The sequence below is a fragment of the Sceloporus undulatus genome, chromosome 4, assembly GCF_019175285.1.
Source record: "Sceloporus undulatus isolate JIND9_A2432 ecotype Alabama chromosome 4, SceUnd_v1.1, whole genome shotgun sequence".
In the NCBI taxonomy this organism is placed as follows: Eukaryota; Metazoa; Chordata; class Lepidosauria; order Squamata; family Phrynosomatidae; genus Sceloporus; species Sceloporus undulatus.
The window spans coordinates 37,753,202-37,763,740 of NC_056525.1; positions in this window are offsets into that span (position 1 = coordinate 37,753,202).

The window sequence follows — 10,539 nt, forward strand, 5'->3', positions numbered from 1 at the left end:
TTTGGGGCATTTGTGCAATTGGCAAACATGTGGTGTCACTGTCCCCTGCTCCCTCTTTCCCTCCTCCACCTCAGTATTATTCCCCCCCCCTTTTTTTTTTGCATGCAGTTCTGGAGCTCTGAAACCTCAAATTGTGAAAAAGCCAAATCGGGGTTGCAGAGCTCTGTAAACTGCTCAAAAAACAGGGGGGGAGGGACCATAAAAAATTACTAAAGGCATGCTGCATAAATTATTAAAATTACTAAAGTCTTAAGGGAAAGAGGCGGGGTTAAGGGACTGGGCAGGAAGGGAGCATGATGGGGCAGCAACCCCAGACACGTGAATGAAAGATGTGTAAAGGTGGCTGCTGTAAAATCTGAATGTTCCCATTTTATTTTTGATTACATGACTGTAGCAGGAAAGAGGTGAGAAAGGTGTTGGTGTGATAATCTCCATAGACTATGTCAGAGAGGTGGTGAAAGGAAAATTAAGAGGAGCTTAATAGAAATATTTGCATTTGGGAGGTAAAAGTATTTGATTTAGTTGAGAGGAAGAATAATAGCAATAGATGACAAAGATTACTAGTACTTATAATTATTATTACTAATACTTAGTAATAAATATATATTCAGATTTGTTTGACTTTCTGCTAGGAATTATATCTTTGTAAAAGTTTTATTTTGGAAAGATTAATATTTGTAATATATAGAAAGAAGGTTTTTTTCACATGAGAGGTATTCCTAGATGGAGCCCTGGTGGCGCAGTGGTTAAATGCCTGTACTGCAGCCATTCACTCAAGACCACAAGGTTGCGAGTTCAAGACCAGCAAAAGGGCCCAAGCTCGACTCAGGCTTGCATCCTTCCGAGGTCGCTAAAATGAGTACCCAGACTGTTGGGGGCAAATTAGCTTACTTGCTAATTAGCTTACTTGTTGTTCACCGCTATGATCTTTGGAATAGCAGTATATAAATAAAACAAATTATTATTATTATTATTAGATCTTATACTTTGATACAGTTTAATTTGGAAGTCATTTTTATCTTTCCTAGTTTCTTATTTTCTTTTCTTTTCCTATATTTGTATTTGCTTTTGTCTTTTATTGTGGATTTTCTCTTTTCTCTTTGTGGATTAGACATGGTTATTAGTCTGTTTTTATGAGTATGGAAAACTTTAAATAAAATTTATTTTAAAAGAGAAGAAAAGACTGAGCCTTGATATGACAGCCATCTTTAAATACCTGAAGGGATGCCATGTAGAAGATGGAGTGAGCTTGTTTTCTGCTTCTCCAGAGATTAGAACATGAGCCAATGTATTTGAATTACAAAAGTCTCACCTTAAACATTAGGAAGAATTTCCTGACATCAAGAGCTGTTTGACAATAGAATGAGTCTGCTTCAGAGGATTGCAGACTCAATTTATTTCAAAGTTTTTTTAAAACAGAGGTTATATAGGCATCACTCAGAAATGCTTTAGTTGTGTACTCCTGTGTGCAAGGTATTGAATTAGATTGTTCTTGTGGTTCTTTCCAGCTCTATGATGATTTGTAAGCCACTTTAGAAGACAAGTTAGATATAAATCCAACCATGACAGCAAGCCATTGCTGGCCTTATTCTTCATGAATCCACAGTAACATCATAGAACTGAGTGGGTGCCTGAGTTGTGATCCATGAGCCATACAACCCACTTTGGTGGCTGCCTCTTGAACTCCCTGATGCTGATTTTGCTAGCTGGGAACACAAATGTCTAACTCCTTCATTATGTTCCCACTCCACAGTTTTGGCTTCATTCAAATTCATAGGAGAAACCCACTCTCCCACCCACAAGATGTTGTTTGTATTTTTGCTCTTGGTTTGTTTTCTTAACAAGATGGAACATTTAGACATATGGCCATCGACTGTGTGAGAGAGGAAGACTGATGAACGTAACGATGCTGAGCATTGCTTTGTGGTGCACACATCCATGGAGTGCTGGAGAAGGCAGACTCCATAATTCACAGAGCATTAATATTCATGGTTTACTCAGGCTAACCCCATGCAAATATTTAGAAACAAAGCTGCTTTATCAGCTTCCTAGAAGCCTTTTGTTCATCCAAAGTCAAAAATCAAGTAGAAATCTTTATGATTTATACACTAATATCCTGTTTATTGCTACAAATTCATCCGATATGAACATTCAGGAAATGTTGGGTGGCTGAAACTTCAGCAATGAGATCATAGGTCCCCCCCCCCCCCGAGGATCTACTGGGGATAGAAACTAAGAATATTTTAAATGTTCATAGCTATTTAAGTCAACTCAATAACATTTAAAATACTTTAAGAGATGGCGGGCATGGAGTGAAGCTCAGTGGGAGGAGATTTTAAATTTTTATTCTTTTAAAAAATTTTCTTTAAAAAAATCACATTTTAACCAGATCTTCTCTTATGTATATGTAACTGCATTTAGGTTGTACATATAATGTGATGTGAAGGTATAATTTTAATTTTGCTGGTTTTTATGTCACAACTATTAGCATTACATTCAGTGGCATATGGGAATTATGATTTACGAATAACATTAGTACAAAAAGCATTACTAAGGATCTTGTATGGTGTTAAATGGGAAGAGGCCAGTGGGGAGGGTGACACCATGAATTACCACACTGAGTGACACCAACCCTAGTGATGCCACTGATTATGTACAGCACATTACTAATCTAGTAAATACTGAACAGAATGCTAGTATACTGAATTGGATGCCAGTATTTCCTGCACACACACACACACACACACACACACACACACACACACACACACACTTGTGAATTTTGCACAGAAGAAGTCCTGAAGTTTGAAGTCTTAAAAAACTGCAGCTTTTGAAGATTTTTTCACAATGGGAAGAAAATGGCTAAAATCACTCAGTGCTTCCTTGGAACAAAGAATGACACCCCTATTCATGGCAAGCCTTGCAGCACACAGAATTCCATCATCCAAGAGAGGAAAATAGCTGCATGGCTGAAGATAAATGAATTAGTCTTATTCTCTGATCCTTCATCTGCAACCTGAAGTGGCTCATTGACTCTGCCAAATGGTAGGGCAGGTCCTGTGGAGCTATATGATAATCACTGAAAACAAGGGTAGTAAAATGTTCTCAGGCTCTGGGTATTTTTTCCCCTCACTTTGCATATCCCCTGGGCCTATCTGGACAGTAAGAGCTGTAAAAGCCTTCCTGATCAGGTTTAGTAGCTGCCTGAATATTAGTGGCCTTCTGCCTCACTTTGGTTTGTCCTGTTGGCAATCATTCCACAGCTCTGCCCCCATACACTTGGTAAGTCTATTGTCCAGGCCAAACAATGTCACTATTGACTCCTACGAACTTGACTCCTATGAACTACAACTGTACTGATTTGACAGGGATTAATCCTCTGATATCCTACCTTTCAGCTGCCTTTCAAATGTCCCAGTTTCTCTCCTTCAACTTTCCTCCTTTGTCCTCAGCTTATTCCAATTGCTGCAAACTAAGCTCAAAGAGATGTACTGGTATATTTGTATGTTTGCTTTTACTGGTTAATTTTAATATATTTTTGAGATACTTTGGCCAAAGACCATAAATAAAAATGAATGATTAAGCAGAAATAGCTTGCACTTAATTAAATCAGCAAGGTGGAGAGAAGAGGAAGCAGAATCTTGTCCTCCCAATATGCTCAGGCAAAAGCAAATTGCTGCAGTAGCCTTTCCTAGCTTGTGTGTTTGTCCTCATTGGTACGTTTTGCCATCTGATGTTGCATGGCCAAATGCCTCCTGTTTTTCATCAGTGAAATTTTGGAAGATGTGGACTCCTAGAACCAGCTGATATGCTTCTAACTATATGTATCCTGTGCTCTTAGCATCCCTCTAGCAAATGTATTGCTGTTGAGGATATCCTCCCTCCATGTGCATGGCTTTCCACACCGATTATTTCATTAAGATTGTAGGGAATGGCTCAAGGAGAGTTTGCTACTCTACCGTGCAGTGATGTTACTAAAAGATTCCTTATTAATGATGCTGCAGCTTTTCTTCTTATCTTAGATTTGGAAATATACTCTTTGAAATACAATATAAGGATATATATTTCCAGGAATTACAATTCATGAGTAACCTTAATACAAAAAACATTCCTAAGGATGGTGTGGTATAGCAGGAGGTCAGTGGGGGTGAGTGGAGTGACATTATGAATTACCAGCACTGGGTGACACCAAATCTAGTTGCTGCTATTACTTCCAGGCTGAATTTTACAATAGATGTGTTAGAGCTACCCCACAAACAGACACCATTTTCGCCCCTTCTTCCCCACTCCCCAACCATCTACTATTTCTGCTCCCTCCCTCCCTTTCTGTGCTGGTTTTTCTCTCTTCCTTTTTAATTTATTCACGCCTTTATTCTCTGCTTTCCTTCATACCCCTTCCATAGCACCCAGGTGTAGAAGAAAATCAATTGGCACCAAGAATAACTAAACATTAACTGCAATGGAATGAGGAAGGGTGGATGAGGTTGCAGTATAGAGGAAGTCCCCAGCAGTGACCCAATCAGAATTGATATATCCACCTTTCCAAGCAGCAGGATCCTAGAATTATAGAGCTGGAAGAGACAGCAAGGACCAACCAGTCCAGCCCACCACTAACCATCCAGTCTTTGTATAAAGACAATCAAAGAAGAAGAATGTACAAACCTTCAAAGGAGTCTTTCCATTATCAAACAGTACTTACCATCAAGAACTTCTTTCTAATATCCAAAAAGGAATGAAAGATGTGTTCGGGGGAGGGGGAATTCATCTTTCCTTTTCTCCCAGGAAGGAAGCAGATGCTCTGCTCTACAGACTGGCTAGTTTCTCTGATGTGTTGGAATGCTCTGGCACTCTTTTGCACCATAGAATGCTACTGTGGTTTCTGAAAAATGCTGGTGTCATCTGGAACAGTGATGGAAAACATGCCTGCCACTGAATTTTTGTAATGGCGGGAAACTTTGTAGTGCAGCTTCAGTGGGTTCCAGTGGTGTCCAGTGTTGCTCCTAACCTCAGGAAAATGTGGTGTGGGCAATTGGTTTGAGACTATAACTCTCACAGTATTTTACTATTGGCTATGTGGGGTAGGTCTGATGGAAGTTATTGGGAGGGGACTATGAAAGTCCATCCCTTATGCTTCCCAAATGATTGCTGTGCAATAAAATAAAAGAACAGAACAGAGTATCATTTGCATGAGTTTTCCATGTATGCAACTCATAGGTGGTCCCATGATCTGCAAGACTCACTGCATTATCAAGTATGCTGGATTATTTAGGCCCGTTACAGACGGGCCTCTAAGTACGTGCTGAGCACGTACTAGGGTTAGGAAACGGCAGTGCTTCCGCACACCCCCAACCCTAGTACGTGCTTAGCACATACAAAATGGCGGCGGCCGTTCCACACAGCTGCCGCCATGACTATGTCACGACCGTGCCGCCTCCAAACGAGGTGGCGCGGTTGTGACGTGGTGGGGCTGCATGAGGGCACCTAGTGCGCCCTTTCCACGGCCCTCCTTCCAGCTTTGCATCGCTGGGTGCAGCCTTTTCCCTCCTCCCCGCCATCGCCGGGTGTCCTTGGGGCTTGAAGCCCCAAGGACACCCCTTTCCAGGCTGCGGGGAAGTGGCCTTTTGCCGCTTCCCACCGGCCTGAAAAGCAGCGGATTGGGGCCTCGGAGGCTGCCGTTCTGGCAGCTGAGGCCCCGATACACTGGGGAAAGGGGCGGGTGCAGGCTGCCGCAAACAGGCAGTCTGTAACCCGCCTTAGTTACATGAAGGACACAATTCAGTTATAGCAGTTTTGTGTACTTGCCCTCAGCAGTGTGCCATTTGACTTCTCATTTTTACATATCATGAAGGCTTTGACTTTTCTGTGAATGAAAATATCAGAATTGGTGCAAACCAATAGTCTAATTCATTTCAGAAAAAGGCATATTTTAAAATAAACATTTTCCAATATTCCACCTCTCTCATCAGATGGCAAAATGTCTGGCCTGACCTTTCTAACAAACCAATGAGCAAGTTGCTTGCTGCAAATACAGACTTCATGTATGAATGCATGAATGGATGAAGCAATCAATGTATATTCATTCAGCTGAGTGGCCTTTGGACAGGATACCTTCTTGTGTTCCTCTATATTTCATTCTCCTTGCTTGCCCTTTACCAAGTTAAGGACTGAAAAGCAACATAGCAACATATATTTTTCAATTTCTACAGGACATCTATTCCATCCAGAGAATCATATATTTATATGTAAGGGTGTAGTGCTTATAGATAGGCTGTTCAGCATATGAGAAAGAAATTAAGAGTTTTGACTAAACAAGGTAAGGGCAATGGAGCTATTGCTGATGTTTATTGCATTTACAAATAAAGTTTCAGTATTTGTTTCTTTCACCAAATCTCCTGATTGAATTTAAATCTCGGAAGGACTTTTGTGGATGTTAATTGGACTTCTTGTAATTGCTGATTTTTTTTTCAGTTGGTAATTCATTGGTGACCAGCAACTTCATTCTTTAGTCAGGAGGTATGCTGATACAGAAACTCTGATCTAGCCCGCTGAATGAGATTTATTCAAACCACTCAACCAGTTGAACAAATACAGTCAGCTGTCCAAATCCATGGATTTTTTTATCCACAGATTCAAGCATCCATGGCTTGCAAATATATATATATATACACACACACACACACACACACACACACACACACACATTCCAAAAATCAAATGTTGATTTTGCCATTTTATATAAGGGATACCACTTCACTGTGCCATTGTAATGAGGCTTGAGTATCCATGGATTTTGGTATCCACAGGGTATGTGTATGTGTGTCTTGGAACCAAATCCCAGCAGATACCAAAGGCCCACTATATTGCTGTTTGTACCAGTATAGGGCAATTAGTAAGAGATAATGGAGATAATGGAGTTGCCTAAATCTCTGTATGCAGAATTAGGCATTAATTGTCAACTACATGTGCAGCTGAATGTGCAACCAAATGGACAATCAAATGAGTACTGCCACAAATTTCGTCAGGGCCAGACAGACAGGCATGAGTCAAGAATCACATTACCATGTACAATAACACTACATGGGAAGCTCTGTTTCTGTGATGAACTGAATGAGAACATTGTGCATTGCACAAAAATGTAACTTCCAGTCTGCAAAGTAACAAACACATGTGTAGGGCACCAACTAAATTTCAGCTTATGTGTATGAATACAATCAGCCCTCCATATCCATGGATTTTTCAATCCAGGTATTCCAGCATCCATGGCTTGAAAGTATTTAAAAATATATATGAATTCAAAAGAGCAAACTTCGATTTTGCCATTTAATATAAGGGACTCCATTTTACTATGCCAGTTGTATCTAATAGTACTTGAGCATCCCTGGATGTTTGTATCCATGGGAAATCTTGGAAGAAAACCACAGTGGATACCAAGGGCCCACTGTACTATGAAAAGCCAAGGAAGAGCTGCAGAAGACCCTTCAGATATTACAAACAATGGCAGCAAGACTAAACTAGAGATGAAGATGAAGGGTGGGGGAGGTCCTATAGCACAAAACTGTAGTATGAATATAGGCAGCTGGATGCCCCCTAACTGCATGGGATACAATTCCCATCAGCCATAGCCAGAAAAACCAATGGTTATATATTCTGAGAACTGTGAGCCAAAACATCAAAAAACCTATTAAACACTCTAGCTTAGACAAGGCTGTGTTTAGGTGGATTTGTAATTGGTTGAGGTTGTAATTAGGAGGAGTAGCTAATACCCCAGAGGACAAGATAGGAATTCAAAATGACTGTAATGGATTAGATAGCTGGGCCAAAACTAAGAGCCATCTCTCATGGGAAGAGAACTAAAGTGCTATGACATCATGTAGTAAGGCACAGAGAAAAGTGTCTATCTGGCTCCATTTTCACTTTATTTTCTTGTTCTTCTTGATAAGACCATAACAAAAATGAATTTTAACAGAGAGAAATTTAAACTTAGGTAGTAAAAATGAAAGGCACATGTATAGGATGGCTGACACCTGGCTTGATAACAGTACACGTGAAAGGGATCTAGGAGGGTAGTAAACCACAAGTTGAACATGAATCAACACTGTGATGTGGCATCTAAAAAAAGCCAATATAATTCTAGGTTGCATCAATACGAGAATAACGTCTAGATCAAAGGAAGTAATACAGCGCGTTTCATGAGGGTGTGCCATAAGTGGCTTTCAGCGTACACTGAAAGTTGCTCCAGAAGAGCCCATTGCATACCCTGGAAGAAGTAATTGGGTGTGCACCTGTGGTGCACCGCACGCTGTCGTGGTATTGTGTGCTGCGGGTGCGAGCCCCATTATTTCTTCTGTGGCATGCGACGGGCTCTTCCATCCCAGCTTTCATTTTACTTGTGGATTCCTGCATGGAAGAAAGGATTTGGGTTAGACAGGCCCTTTGGCCCCTTCCAACTGTAACCTTCTACAGTTCCATAAGTCCAGAACACGCGGAACAGATCCCCGCATAAGGGGAGGGCGCACTGTACTACAACTCTATTCTGCTCTGGTCAGACCTCACCTGGAACAATGTGCCCAGTTCTGATCACCACAGGGGCTATACAGACCACCTCAAAGGGACAAGTTGGGGCTGTGGCAACCTCATGCTGCAGCCCCGATTCGGCCTTTGGAGGGTGCAAAAAGGAGCCGCAAAAAGTGGTGGCATGGCTCTAGGGTGCCCTTTGGTGCTGCATCATTTGGATGCATTGCCGGAGGTACATTATGATGGTGCATGCTGTCTGGAGCAGTGCATGCCATCATGACACCCTAGGGGCAGAGTTAGAGCAAGTGTCATCAGGACGCTGCGTCCTGACTCCGCCCACGGGCCAGCCTTTCAGGCCGGTCTGTACAGGCCCACAGTTCAAGAAGGATATTGACAAGCTGGAACATGTCCAAAGGTAGACAAACAAAATGCTGAAAGGTCTGGAAACCATGGCTCATGAGGAGGGGCTTAGGGAGCTGGGTATGTTTAGCCTAGAGAAGAAGAGTGCTTTGATTGTGTCTTCCTTCATGACATGGGGTTGGACCGGATGGCCCTTGTGGTCTCTTCCACCTCCATGATATGTTGATTCTATTTGTTCCTCCTTGGAACAACAAATAATTTAACAAAGTACACCCCTGGATTCCCACCTCCCACAATCCATTACATGGCATCGAAAACTGATTCTAGAACATCATATGTTTACCTGATCATATCTTACAGTGACGTGAGGGTAGATAAAAAGCTTGATACAGAGGTCCAGTGCATGTTTCTTGAACTGCTGTTGAATAGAGGATGTCTTAACATGATTTTTTTTTAAAAGGAGCAGACTGTCCATTTGTGTAGTCCGTCATGACCTAACGGAGGGTTTAAAAGGCAGTTTTACACTGCTGCTGTGACTCAATAAATAAGCTCATAAACAGATCCTTGTAAACTCAATTTTGCACTGAGTCATGGGAACATATTCCTTATTCTGCCAATGGGAGTTATATCCTTTGGTCTGTCTTATTGTGTGTGTGTGAGAGAAAATAACATCCTTATATCGACTGATCCAGTCACACCTCTGTACTTGAATAGCTGTTTCCAGGCATCTAGGAATGTTACACACAAATGTCAGACTGAAAAATGTCACACTTTTCCCAAGGAAAAAAAATCTGCCATCCAATTAAATGAAGTTATTTTTAAGGACATAAAAAACAAAGACTCACCCGAGTCTTTCTCTGCATCACCTCTGACATCTGCTGCCAAGTTTCATAGCTATTAAAATGATGTTTTTTCAGTTTTTGTAGCTCTATTGTTTGGTGAGTTGTCAGAGCTTCAAATTTCTGTTCCAGAATAGAATGGAATAATAATAATAAAAAATGTCCTGGGGAAAAGTTCAAGCTTTAATGTAATCTTAAAACAGGAAAAAATAACCATGATGATGGCATTTCAATAATCATACCTGGGTGTCAGCAGCATTAAGGCACTGGCAGGCAGTCTGGTGTAATGGCTACCATGTTGGGCCCAAGTCCTAGAGACCCAGGTTCAAATGAATTACAGTACTAGTCATGAAGCAAACTAGGTGTCCTTAAGGAACTTACTCTTGGGGATGGGATAATCAGAAGCACACTTCCTTAGACAGAATTCCTTCTTTGCTGTTTGAGTAACCAGTGTGACAAATCAGCCTTGGCAATTGCCAAAATGTAGGTCAACAGTTAGCAGGATATGGCCCCAGCACTTGTCCATCTGGGGTCAGCCCTGAAATATAGCTCTAAGCAAATATAGAGAAAATATTTCTTTACAAATCTGCAGAGTGTAATCCCCCCATTGCTTAGTCACAACTGTTCCCCATGCAAGTGACATGGAGACAAAATGGCAGAATTCAGTTTTGACAACTTGGATTTCAAAATTTTTCTCCTTGCGGGATACTTCTAAAAGTCTCTTCCCCCACCTCTTTTTTCTTCTTCTTTGCTTCTCTTGCTCTTTTTAAATTTCCTCTTCTTCTTCTTCTTCTTCTTCTTCTTCTTCTTCTTCTTCTTCTTCTTC